The 13,822-nt window shown below is 41.6% G+C and overlaps 2 long non-coding RNA genes across 2 annotated transcripts in view; one reads left to right on the top strand and one right to left on the bottom strand.

Annotated features, from left to right (window-relative positions):
- LOC102900151 overlaps positions 1–13,822 on the top strand; it is a 201,275-nt gene that overhangs the window by 82,028 nt on the left and 105,425 nt on the right. The gene's annotated exons all lie outside the window — the stretch shown is intronic.
- LOC123383017 lies at positions 7,672–10,106 on the bottom strand. The gene is made up of 2 exons (XR_006592196.1): positions 9,991–10,106; positions 7,672–7,957 (listed from the first exon to the last, which is right to left on the bottom strand). It is a non-coding gene; the product is annotated as an uncharacterized LOC123383017 (long non-coding RNA).

The following is a 13,822-nucleotide window of genomic DNA, read 5'->3' as shown; positions in this document are numbered from 1 at the left end:
GCAGAATTATTCAGGAGGTTTTGATTTTCCAATGAAAAGAGACAGACATACTGCAGTGCCCTTTCTCATTCTGGCCTCGAAGGTGAATATGATACTTGCCACCTTGTGACCAAGAGGATAACGGCAAGAAAGCTATAGACACTATGGATCTCGTGAACCAACGCAAGGAACCAGTTAGCTGTAGATACCTTGTTATATAAAGAAAACATAGTCACTGTGGTCAGGTTTTCTGTTTTCTGCAAAAAAGATATCTACATTCAAGATACACTCTATTCCAGGCCCTGTGTTGGGGAAGGCATGTGGTACACATAGAGATGCACCGTGCAGATCCCTCTTCGAGGAAGACCTGCTGCCCAGCAGTGAGGCCCGGGATCGGTGGACAGCCTCCAGCTGCCAGCCTTTGCAGTTCTGAAAAACTCCCCTCCAGAGAGCACCCCCCCCCCCCCGTTCTGAGATCTGACCCTTCCTTGGGCAGCCTACGTCTTATGACTAGGTGGGGTTAGGGCATACAGATCAAATCATTTTGGGCCATTGTGGGACTCACTGTCAGGTACTTACTCCAGAACTCCTCATCAGGTTGACTGAGGATTTGATGACATATTGTTGCATTCGTGGCCTTGAATGGCAATGGCCAGTAAAACTGCTCCTAATGGGCAGGGTGAGGGGTGGGGGGTGAAAAAGATAATTGACCAAGGTTGGAATATATATGAAGATACGGTCAGTACCGAATGGCTTGGCAGGATGGTCAAGAAGTTTCAGCGAGAGGCATATGGATGAATGTTTGGGATTAGCACAAAGTACCTCTGTATCACAGGTGAACAGCTGCCTGAGAGTATCTATTATGCGAAAGGCACTGGCAAGATGACTGGTCTAGTTGTTATTGGCCAGCCTCTGTCATCAAGCATCCCAGGATTAACATGACAGGCAGACGACTGATGTGGCCAAGGTAGTGGAGACTACACATGGGTTCTGTAGTATGGACTCCCACTGACCAAATCTGATTAGCTGCTAACATGGCGTGACGCTGGATGGTCTAACCAGCCAGCAGCAGAAATGAACAACGAACACCCGATGTAGAACCAAACCTTGAGAAGACCCGTTGGCCGCTTGGCTGCAAGTTGACTATGGCCTCTTTCCATTCTATATGGGTCAATGCTTCTTTCTTACAGGAACAGAAACGGTATTTTGGATTTGGATTTGCTTTTACTGCCTGTGGCATTTAAGCAGTCACTGCTACCTAGAGGCTTATAGCATGACCAACCAGCATGGGATTCGCATATAACATTGCATCAGACCAGCAGACCCACTTGATAGTAAAGGAGGCATGGGAGTGTTTTATCTTGAATGACAGTCTACTTTTCTAAAACCATACGTCTCAGTCTCATGGTGCCACTTTTATGGTAATGTTTTACCAATGCTGGTTCATAAATGAATACTAAGCATTCCTGACCTGATCTTCCCATCCTGTAGGGAAGGTTTCTGGACAAGGATAGAGATAGTTACTCCTATATTAATAATGCCTTACTTCTGCCATTGGACAGTTCTCTAGTGTTCTGTGCAATAATGCCCATCAAGTTAGCATTAGGAAATATTTGGGGATTTAAGATTAGTACTCAGAAAGTTGATGAGATTTATTGATATAATTTATCAGTCATAAAGCAAGCTCATATGTGAACTCTGTGCACACTTGTTTTTCCATGAATGTATAAGTGATAGTGGATGATAGTGAAAAAATAAGCCCAGGGATTTTGGGGATGTGACTTAAAATCATATGCAGTGACTCTGACATTTCTTCACAACTGATTTTTTTAATGTTTTTAATTTTTTTAGTGTTTATTTATTTTTGAGAGAGAGAAACAGAACATGAATGGGAGAGGGATAGAGAGAGAGAGAGAGAGAGAGAGAGAGAGAGAGAGAGAGAGAGAGAGGGAGACACAAAATCAGAAGCAGGATCCAGGCTCTGAGCTGTCAGCACAGAGCTCAGTGGGGGGCTCAAACTCACAAACTGCAAGATCATGACTGAGCCGAAGTCGGATGCTTAACTGACTGAGCCATCCAGGTGCCCAGATGTTTTATTTTAAAAATGTATGCAAATTTTGCCTTTTGTTTCACAGTATATCTGTTTCTATCATAATAGAAAACAATTGGGCCGGTGGCTCGGTTAGTTAAGCATCTGACTCTATTTTGGCTCAGGTCATGATCTCGTCATCATGAGATTGAGCCTTGTGTTGGAGCCTGCTTAGGATTCTCTCATTCCCTCTGCCTCTACCCCTCACCCCACACCCCCCCCCAGAAAAGAAAACAATCAATTCATCTCCAAGTCTTCATTAAATTAGTGTTCTAGACAGATGTGCCATATTCACCCTTTGTCTTCACTTTTCCCTGCACACAGAGTATCTCCTTGGTGAACCCTTGGAGTCATAGAAATTGCTCAGAAATGGAATGAGGTTGGAAGCAGGAGGAATACAGAGGACTGATTTCTGGGAACACCTGTTCAAATAGAGGATAAAGGAAGACAAGCAATGAGGGGAACAGGAAGGCATAGTCAGAGGGATAGAAGAAATGGAAGACAGTCCTTAAAACTGAGGAAGGACAGTGTCAGCTTAGGACCCAAACCACTTTGAAGTTTGAAAGAACCATTTCTGTAATGCTATGGAAATAAATGATACAGTGGGTTAAAGAGTGAGTGGAAAGACTACTAATGTATTTATATATATATATATATATATATATATATATATATATATATATATGTACTATCTCACTATTTAACTCACTTTTTCCTTTTTTTTGCTTTCACTTATAGTAATTATTTTTTATTTCATTTTCTTTTTATTACTTTATTAGCTATAAATTCTTTCATTATGTTTTCTGTCATTGTTGATGACAATTCAACTCCATTTACCCTCTCCCATCTTATTAACCTATGGTCATGTATTTAAATTCTACATATATTTTATATTCCATGGGACATTATTATTTTTATTCATATACTCAGTATTCATTTAAGTTTACCTATGTTTATCCTCTCAGTTGCTTATTGCTTCCAGATTCTCTGAGCTCCCATTTTCTTTTTGCCTGAAGACCTCCCTTTTAACGTAGGGCTGAACATGGGAAATTCATTTTTTTTAAATATCTTTACATTTCACCTTTATTCTTGAAGGATATTTTTACTGAGTATAGAATTCTATATTGGTAGTTGTTTTGTTCAATACTTTGAATGTGTCACTTCAATTTTTTTCTGGTTCGTCACTTTTCTTTTATGTGGTCACCTTTACTATTGAGCTGGTGTTGATGCTCATTTGAAAGATCTGTCTGTCTGTCTACCTGTCTATCTAGCATCACCTATCTATCATCTGTCATGTCAGCTGCTTCCAAGATTTTTCTTTTTGTCAGTTTTGGCAAATTCTTGATAACTGTACCTTCAAGTATTATTTCTTCTCCCTTTTCTCTCTCTCCACTCCTGAGACTTCAAGATATGTATACTAGACCCTTTGCTATGTCTCATGAGTCTCATAGACTCTTACACTTCCCACATCTCCCCCTCTTTCTGTGTGTGTATAAGAAGCATTTTTTTCCCATTGATCTTCCAGTTCGACATTTCTCTCCTGAACATTATTGGCTATACAATTAAACACACGTATGGAATTCTAAAATTTCAATTATCTTCTTTTTCAGAGTTTCATTTAAAAAAAATAGTTTCTAGTTTTCTGCTAAAATTCTATATCTTGTCATCTGATTTCTTTCATTTCAAGCATAATTACTTTGAAGTCTATGTCTCATAATTTCTATATCTGGATCTCTTGCAAGCCTATGATTTTTTTATCTTATCTCTTCATATGCTTTGTAACTGCTTTATTGATCACAGGATATCATGCTTGAATGTTACCTTTCTTCAGAGAGGATTTACTTTGATTCTCACCAGCACTTTGTGTAAGGACAGATCTCCTAAATTTGGTCTCATATTAAGTTAAGCCTGTTTGTTCATTTCTAAATTGTAGCCCTTCTTGTGTACTCATATCTGGAAGTAGAAGTATTATGTTCTGTATTCATGTGTCAATTTGAACTGAACTCGGAGTGGAAAGAGCTATGACTACTTGTCACTCTGAAACAGCCAACAGAGAAGGGATGATCCAACAAATGCATGGTTTGTTTTCAGGTGCAAGATTGTTTTCCTATTGTTGTTTCATGAGCTTTAGTATGTGTAAATTTCAAGGTCTGAAATGAACTTAGTCAGGTGTAGCTCTAGTAGAGCAGGGTTTGCCTCAAAACAAACATATAGGACTTTTAGGCATTGCTAGGTATACGTCTTATTATTCTTTTTATTGGTAAGAATACAAAGATGGCTAACTTACACATGGTAGTAAGAATATGATTCTATCGGGGCGCCTGGGTGGCGCAGTCGGTTAAGTGTCCGACTTCAAGCCAGGTCACGATCTCCCGGTCCCTGAGTTCGAGCCCCGCGTCAGGCTCTGGGCTGATGGCTCAGAGCCTGGAGCCTGTTTCCGATTCTGTGTCTCCCTCTCTCTCTGCCCCTCCCCCGTTCATGCTCTGTCTCTCTCTGTTCCAAAAATAAATAAACGTTGAAAAAAAAAAAAAAGAATATGATTCTATCCCTTAAATTTCAAATACTAGGTACTAGTATTACCAGATCATTTACTCCAAATTCTGATTCTCTTTACATCATTTTATTTTATCTATCTATCTATCTATCTATCTATCTATCTATCTGTCTGTCTGTCTTATCCTTCCATCCATCCATCCATCCATCCATCCATCCATCTGTCCGTCCATGATTCCCTGACTCAGTTTGGGGTGAGAAACAAATACATGCCTCCCTACCCAGGCTGAGATGAAGGGAGATGGTCCAACAACCTACTACTCTGAGCATTTGAATTCTCCTACCATCTTTCACTTCAACTCTTTCATATCCACAAGTGAGACCTCCCACACTTTTTTTTTTGTTTTTTGTTTTCCTCCTACCTTTAACTTGATTTACAATATGCTGAGAAGAGCATTTTTAAGAAAATACATTATTAAATGTTAAAAAATACAACTTATGGTATAAATAAGACATATATATATATATATATATATATATATATATATATATATATATAAAATGTGTGTGTGTACACACACACACACACACACACGCACGCACAATGGAATATTACCCAGATATCAACAAGAATGACATCGTGCCATTTGCAACAATGTGGGTGGAACTAGAGTGTATTATGCTAAGCAAAATAAGTTAGCCAGAGAAGGACAACTACCATATGATTTCACTGATAGGTGGAATTTAAGAAACTCAATAGATGAACATAGGGGAAAGGAAGGAAAAGTAAAATAATATAAAAACAGAGAGGGAGGCAAACCATAAGAGACTCTTAAATAAATACAGAGAACAGACTGAGGGTTGCTGGAGGGATGTTGGGTGGGAGGATGGGCTAACTGGGCGAGGGGCATTAAGGAGGGCACTTGTTGGGATGAGCACTGGGTGTTATGTGTAAGTGATGAATCACTAAATTCTACTCCTGAAACCAAGATTATACTATATGTTAACTAACTTGAATTTAAATAAAATCTTGAAAGAAAAAATACACCTGTGGGTTTAGGCTTATTGAGTAATTGTGATTTAATTTTCTCTAGCATTCTCTTTTTTCCCAAATATTGAACAATAAACATATATGTACTTGCTGTCTGAACAATAACAAATGTTACTTTTATAACAGAATTTTTCATCTTTTTAAAAGCGGAGTTAAAATTATTACCTCCAAATATATCCTGAAAGTCTGTTTAATGATTCAATTAATTGTCTGAATGATTGTCTTTAAAATAGATAAGTAAGCAGTCCTCTTACTCACCACTTCTCAGTTTTCTACAGTACCTCAGGAATGAAATGTTATGGTTTCTATATAATATTACATTCAGATCAGATCTGAAATCTTTTAGGAAAAATGTATCACTTTAGGCATCCTTAGGATAGACAGAACTTGTTTATTTCAAGTGATGTCACTAACTAATGTCCACTTGTTCCTACCTTTCTCCTTCTTCACGTTGGTTGGAGCACCATGGAAATTCACTAAAGGCTGCTACCCAGGAGACTCAAGAGGGAATTGTTAAAAAGGAGAACTATCCAAACATTATCTTTTCCCTTTGCAGACCAAACAGGAAAGAAAACTCATAGGCAAAGTACTAATAGATGTGCTTTGTGCTCGAACGCTCTAAGAAGGATATGGTCTGGACTAAGGAGCTGTGGCTCTCTCTGGTTCCATGTGCAATGACCCAAGGTTTGTGGGTTCAGGGCCAGAGAAGTGGATTTCTGCCACTGAAGACTCATTAGGGCTGATGCTGTGATGGTGCTAGAAGGGAAACCTTATGTTCGCCTCAGATCTGCCAACTGTCCAGCTGCCATCCCCATCAGCAGTGGCAAGAATGCTCTGAACTTGGACTAGAGAAGACACAGTGAGAGCCAGGCTAGTCAATGAGCCTAATCATGGTAATGCTAATAATAGCAGACCTTTACTGAGCACTTACTGTGAGCCAGTACTGCTGAGAGCAGCCTGTGTGCCTTGCCCCACTTAATCATCCCAACTGTCATAAAGCTGGGCTGTTATGATAACTGTTTTGCATGTAAGAAATGAGGCTCAGACAGCTTAAGTAGTTTGCCTATGATCCCTCGGCCAGACAATAGTCGTGGTAGGTTCTGCACTCAAGTCTGTCTAATACTGTTGCCCAGGATCTCATCACTTGGCTTTCCCACCTCTCAAGTCCAGTGTCTCAGCAGGGCACTCTGGTCCTCCAGGATGTGGCCCCGGGCCTCCCTCCTGCCCTCCCTCCTAATCACCACAGGCCTCTTTTCTTGAGCCCTACAAGTTCAGGCTCCACTCCCCAAGTACGTCTTGCGCTTCTGAGATTCTTTGCTTTTGCTCACTACCTGTGCTCATTCCCTTCTTACCTGCCAAACCAGCTCTCATCCAATTCCCTGTGCACATGCCACTTCCTGTGTGGAGCCTCTCTCAGCTTCCTCTTCCACCTCTCGGCCTCCTTAAATCTGTTCCCTCAGTACCAAGTTCATGCTTTAGCACAGAGGTTAGCACACTATGGTCTGCAGGCCAAATGGCCCGCTGTCCAGTTTCATCTGGCCCACAAGCTAAGAATAGCTTTCATATTTTTAAATATTTGGAGGGGAAAAAAATCAAAAGCATAGTATTTTGAGACACGTGGAAATTATTTGGAGTGCAAATGCCAAAGGACATAAATAAAGTTTTATTGGTAAATAGGCAGATTCATTTGTGAATATATTGTCTATGGCTGCCTTGGTACTACAAAAGCAGGGTTCAATAGTTGCAACAAAGACAGAGGGCTCCGTGTCTCAAATAGTTGCTGTTTGGCTCTTTATAGAGAAACAATTTGCTCACTCCTGCTTTGGAGTACTATCAGGTTGTGTTTCAATATGATGTTGCTGAGTTTTATATCACTGTGCCCGGCATGGGGCCTTGTCCTAAGTAGACAATAATTTAATGAGTGTATGAATGAAAGTTAAAAGTATATGGGAAGGATTAGACAGCAAGAACTTGGACCCCATATCATTTCTGTCAGTGCTGTCTCAAAGTAGGGGAATCTGATCAACAGTTTTCACAAAGGGATACTTCACAGCTGGTAGTAGCAAACCTGTTACCCTTTATAGCCTGGGAGGATGCAGATCTGGATGGGAGCAGTTTCAGGACTCTGGACAGAGAAAGTCACATAGAGTTAGGCACTCTGGGAACACCTGTAGTCTTCTGTAGAGATGCATGGCCGGCTGATGGGAACCTCTCAAGGCAGGAGCCAAGCAAATAGATGCCCTGGTCTCCTCCTCTCCCTTCTTCCCATCTCTGCTCAGTCCCTCTGTTGGCAGAACTCAATCAGGCACTGGAGCACTGTCAGTGTCATGCATGGAGGCTGGCTCCTGAAAAACAGTGCAGGAGGGAGAAGAGAGCAACCTTGGGGGGAAGAGGGAAAGATATTCTACATACAAATTCGTGACAAGTCACATCTATTCTTCAGGCTTCAATTTCCTCACCTATAAAGTGGCCAAGTTGGTTTGTGACGTTTATTAATGACAACAGCAACAACAACGAAGAGTAAGAGAAGTTTTTGTTGAGAACTTACTGTGAACCATAGAATCATTTTGTCAGACAGCCTTCGGAATAAATACCATCCCCGTCACACAAGTGAGAAACCTGAGGCTCAGGAAGAAATTGCAAGATATTTAATGGCCAGTCAATGGCCCCATTTGAGACTACACTTTTCCTGAAGTCCCTGTCTCATTCTTGCTTACCAGAACCCCAATCTGGTTGCACTGGTTGGGGCAGTAGCTTCTCAGGGCTTCTGATGTCTTTCAAGTTAAACTCAGGACTAACTAGTCAGCCTTGGGTTACCTGTCAGCTCTTCTGGATTCACTAAATTCACACATCCCTCCCTCGTCTCATATCTAGTGTCCTATGGACACCAGTTTCAGGCAGGGTCTCCCCTATTTCTCCCCAGAAAGCAGAGCTGCTAAGGAAACATGGTCCCCCATCCCCTAACCTCTTCCTTGTTACTATTGTAATAAGAGACTTGGGCAGGAGTCCTAGCAACAGAGACCTTTTCAATAAAATTAGTCTGATGACAGATATACCAGTGTTTTCCAGAAACATGTCGAAGGCTGAACATCATTGGTCTGAATCCTGGTATGTTTGTTTATTTATTCTGAGCAATTTGCTCAACACTGGAACCCTTGTACATCATAGCATGGATGTGATTTCTTAATTATTCATGCCATTAATAATTGACACCATTAATAACACTGTAATACCATTAATAATTGAGTACATAAAATGGTATTCTCTGGAATTAATTTATTATCATTAATTTTCTGTGCCAGCTTACTAGAGCTCATTAGAATGGTGGTCAGGGTCTGTGCATCAAATTATTTAACTAGTCATCTTCAGGCTTAAAAGGCCAAGGAATTGTGGAATTCACTCCAACCACAGCCTCTCCTTACCATTAACAGTCTCCTCTTTTGTCTTTTATCCAGGAAAGGCGGGGGTGGGGGAAAGCGTCTTGTGAACAGGTCCACATAATTCAATCTCACTGCTGGCTTATAAAATAGGGCTTAATGAAGAGGAAGGAAGCAAGATGCCCATGGGTCTACAAAGCCTTTCAGTGAACCTGCCCTCGGGGCTACCAGTCACCCCAAGACAGGTCTAGAGCTCAGCCCTCTCCTGCCATAGACCCCAAGAACTGTGACTGCTCCCATTCCCTAATTAAAGCTTTGGGGGTGCCCGGGTGGCTCAGTTGGTTAAGCTTCTGACTCTTGATTTCAGCTCAGGTCATGATCTCATGGTTCATGAGATCAAGCCCCAGGTGGGGCTCTGAGCTGACAGCTCAGAACCTGCTTGGGGTTCTCTCTCCCTCCCTCTCTGTCTCTCTCTCCCTGTTCCTCCCCCACTTGCACGTGGTCTCTCTTTTTCTCTCAAAATAAATAAACATTAAAAAATAAAAACGCTTTGGCCACCTGTTTGCTCCTCCAGGATCTCTCTTCCCTTAAACTGACCAAAGAAAAATGTTTTTGTCTTTGCCATCTCATTGTGATGCTACCCCTTAAGAGAAGCCAGATGACCCTTTTAAGAGTTTCAGAGCCAAATATAATAGAGGCACTGAAAGGAGAGAACAAGAATTGCCTTCAGGGATCAGGTACACTCATTCTGTGATTTTACAGAGCTTTAGTCCTCATGTGAGGCACTGAAATTCATTGAGCCTAATGTAACTACAAAATGGTGTAATACCTACAGTGAAGGCAGGAGAGATAGCCATGGAGAAACACTGCCTCAGATGCCCCTTCTAGGAAGGATCTGATGCCCAAGTGAAGGGGAGGGTCCGCAGACGGCCTCCAGGTGTTGGCATCGTCAGGGTCTGCTGAGGTGGGGAGAACGGCCAGGTCTGAGGGCACAGCCTTACCAGGTGGGATGACAGACTCATTTGGTCTGCCTGGAACTTTCTTGGCACTAAAAGTCCTGCGGCCCAGGATCGGGGTTTGGACTGAAGTCCAAGTCCATAGGCACGTCTTTTGAAAGCAGAGACGTTTGCCCTAAGCATTTGACAAGGCCAATCCTCTGTGACGTTTTGGGTGCATTGTCTGGAACAATGGACCACAGTGATGCTGCTCTTCCTCCCTTCCCCCACGCCAGCTGAGCTGAGTACAGCTGCCCACAAAGCCCAGTGGGATCTTCTGACAAGAAAATTAATGTGATATATTCCTCCCATGAACTCCCATAACACTCCATAACTTTCTAATGGTGCTCTCCACATTTCATGTCTTATTATAGCTATCGCTGAGTTTCTCTTCCCCTCTCCTGAACTGTGAGTCTCAGACCCCGTGCCAGTGAGTGCCATGTTTGTGTATGAAGAAATGAGGGAATGGATGGCACCTAGACTTCCCTCCTTTGGATGCCCATTAAGGTTTGAGAGCCCCCAGCTGGGCGGGGTTAACCAAGTATGTGAAAACCTGTGACATCAAAAGCCTGCCTCCACCTGAAATCCAAAGTCCTATTTTGTTAACTCCTAGGTTTATTTGTGCAGGAATAAATCTATTAAATAATAGATGCAAAATCACTTTAGGAATTATTTATGTGCGAGGTTAAACCTAGAAATATGTCAGTGTCTCTGTTTAAACATAGTCTAATCCAGTCTTGGAAACAGGGCAAATGTATCAAAATTGCTATTCTAAATTGTACTGAGGTTTTCCTATAAAAAGGAATAAACTAATACTACCTAGTAGCAGATACTTATTACTAATCTTCTCTTAGTGGATTGAATGCTTCAGTTAGCTTTTTAGGATCTTTGAAAATCTTATCTGTGTATACCGGAGCCTTTTTCCCTTGTGTCCCTGGAGGTGTATATAAATAGATACAATCATGTGGTCTTGAATGCCAATTGTAGGTGTTTTTCCATCTCTCTGACCTTGTTTAACCCTTCTCCTGGATTTAGCCTTCCTGATTAACCAGAGGGGAAAAATTCATAGTATCACCCGGACGCTTTGATGAAGGATACTGACCCCCCCCCCCCATGATAGAAATCTTCTTCCTGATGAAACTTATCAACTATTAATTAGTTCACTCAACTGACCAGGGATCCGTCTGCATCAGATGATATTAAATGCTCGGAAAAGGACACGTCTGGGACTCCGAGGCCCTTGCATTTGAAACTCATTGCCTTCCTGCCACCCAGGTTTGAAATTGGGTACTGCTCTAAATTAACTTTAAAACTCAGCTCCAACTGAAAACGTTGGGTCTCATATGGGCAGGTATCATCACCTGACATACTCCACATTGATTCATTTATCTGTTTATTGTCTATCTCCTTCCAATATAAATCAGTTCTGTGTGGTCAGGGAATTTTGTGAAGTGTGCCTAGCACAGAAAATTTTTGTTTATTCAATGCATTCATTGAATGATTAATTCATGGACCAATGGATTCATTAAATGATTAATTTCTGAATTTTGAAACTTCTAAAAATCTCCAGTGAAGGTATCCTCAAAGCCATCTAGTCTTAACTTGCATTCTGCACCCCTCTGAACAGTCATCACCTTGAACGTGAACCATGCCAGGAAAAGGGGCTCATTACCTACTAGGAGAGGCAACTCTACCATCTTGCTTTAATTGTGGCATAGGATAAGTTTGCTTACAAGGCATCGTTTGCATAAAGTGAAGCCTGTTTTTGTACTTGTTACAATAGAATAAGAATCTGTAGCTACTCCAGAGTTATTAATTAATACTTTTCATAAAGTCAAGTGAAGTTTTTTACATTGATTGAATCCTTCCTGTGCTCTAGATGCTTTGCTTATACTAATTCTCACAATAATGCAACGAGGTCATCATTTGTGTACCCGTTATCCAGATAGGCCAAATGAGCTTCAGAGAAGGTCCTACTAAGGCATTCAGCCTTAGCAGTGGCCGAGAATTCTGGTCTTCCTAGCATTATTATGTTCATTGCTCAAATAATTACTAATACTTGCAGAACACTTATACAGCTCACAAAATATCCTTAAAAAATCTCTCTCACCCTAAATTTATTAGCACCCAATGAGTAAGAAGGGCATTATCACCCTGGAGCTAGAACTCTAGAGACAGGTTCCGAACAGCAAACAGTGAAGTTAAGACAAGTGAACTGGAAACAAGTTTCATATTTTACACTCTAACACCATTCCACCACAAAAAAAAAAAAAAAAAAAAAAAAAAAATCTTGTCTGATCCTTACAGTGTATCAACTCCTTCCAAAAATTTGACATTTGTTTCAATCACTGAATTTATAAACACATTCTTATTTCCATCATAGGCCCTGGGTGGGGCCGAAGCAGCAAAGATGAACAAGGCATAGACCTGCGTGCTGTGAGTTCACAGGGCCATTCACAGGAGGGCTCAGGAGTGTCATGGAAGACAGTGAGAGTCTGATGTCATGCTTGCTTTGGGAAACCAGGCAGGGCAGGGCAAATGTTTCTTCCTGTTTGTCTTTGAAGTTGGTTTGCGAATACATCTTTCTTCCCTACCAGACTATAGGTATCTTGAGGGCAATAATGATGACAGGGACATCTTGACATCCTCTTAAGCATTTGGCACATAGCTTTGTCCAATGTTGGTGCCAGTAACGGCGGCTTTGCGTGACCCAAGCTACTATTTTACACTAGGACATAGCCACTCATGTGTTCAAATATATCAATAACCCTGTCATAAGAGGTCTGGGCTGCTTTGAAAGCATTCGACCAGTTGAAATAGTTAAGCGACTCAGCGGAGAGAGATGGGCCACCAGATCAGGAGCTGACACTTGGGACGGAAAGGTGGGCTGAGGGCCAGGGACTGGTTAATAGAGCTCCAGGTGGAGGCCCAAGTGGAACCTAGGGTGGGCTCAGGAAGGATGCTCAGGAAGAAGTCATCCACATTGTGCCACCCTCGAGGACACAACGACCAGATTGTATCTAAGCCTGCCTCAACTCTGGGGAGCCTAAGGAAGACTAGTGAGGGACAAAAGAGGGAAAGAAAGGAGAGAAAAGAAGCTAACCATGGACCCCTTCCTCACAGCAGGCTCCCAAGCATGAAGTGGAATCTGAGCCGACAGAGAAGGGAAATCTTCAATCGCAGTAGTCAGTGGTGTTAGATACTGGACTGGATACTTTAGTCATTGAAATGAGACTGTTCTCTTGCCTGAAGGGGGACCAGAGAATATATCTAAAAATCTGAGGTGACCCAGAAAAGGTAAAAGCCTGTGTCTAGAGGCCCATGGCTCAGGTTTAAAGGGACAGCTAAAAGAAGAAAGCTGCCATCTGTTTATATGCTCTGGAGTCCGTCACGATCAACAAAACTCGTTGACACAGAATTGATATAACACAGGTTACACAAATGTGAATCTTGCTTTATTGTTAAGGGCATAACAAGAGCACTTCCTCATACTAGAAAAGAAATTTCATAATTATTTCGTGGTTGCATAATGATCCATCCAGCAAATGTGCTTCCCCGGTGATTGGGCGTTTGGGTTGTTTGAAGTAATTTGCGTCTTAAGCTCAGAGTTACTGCACACACAGCTGCATACACCAGTTGGAACAAGTCAAGTTGAATTCGAACATATTTTTTTTTTCTGTAAAGCATTGTCTTAAGTGCATATTATTGCTCACCTGGGGAATGAACCCCAAAATTAGATTTTCAAGAAACTTGGGCTTCTTTCAAACAATGGGCTGATTGTCCCATTTGAATTAACTTCTCTAGAATGATTTAGACAGGAAATGGGAGGAGCCTGGCC

The sequence above is a fragment of the Felis catus genome, chromosome F2 (genome assembly GCF_018350175.1).
Source record: "Felis catus isolate Fca126 chromosome F2, F.catus_Fca126_mat1.0, whole genome shotgun sequence".
In the NCBI taxonomy this organism is placed as follows: Eukaryota; Metazoa; Chordata; class Mammalia; order Carnivora; family Felidae; genus Felis; species Felis catus.
Note: the sequence above shows the minus strand (reverse complement) of the source record. Positions and strands in the feature narration are given on the sequence as shown.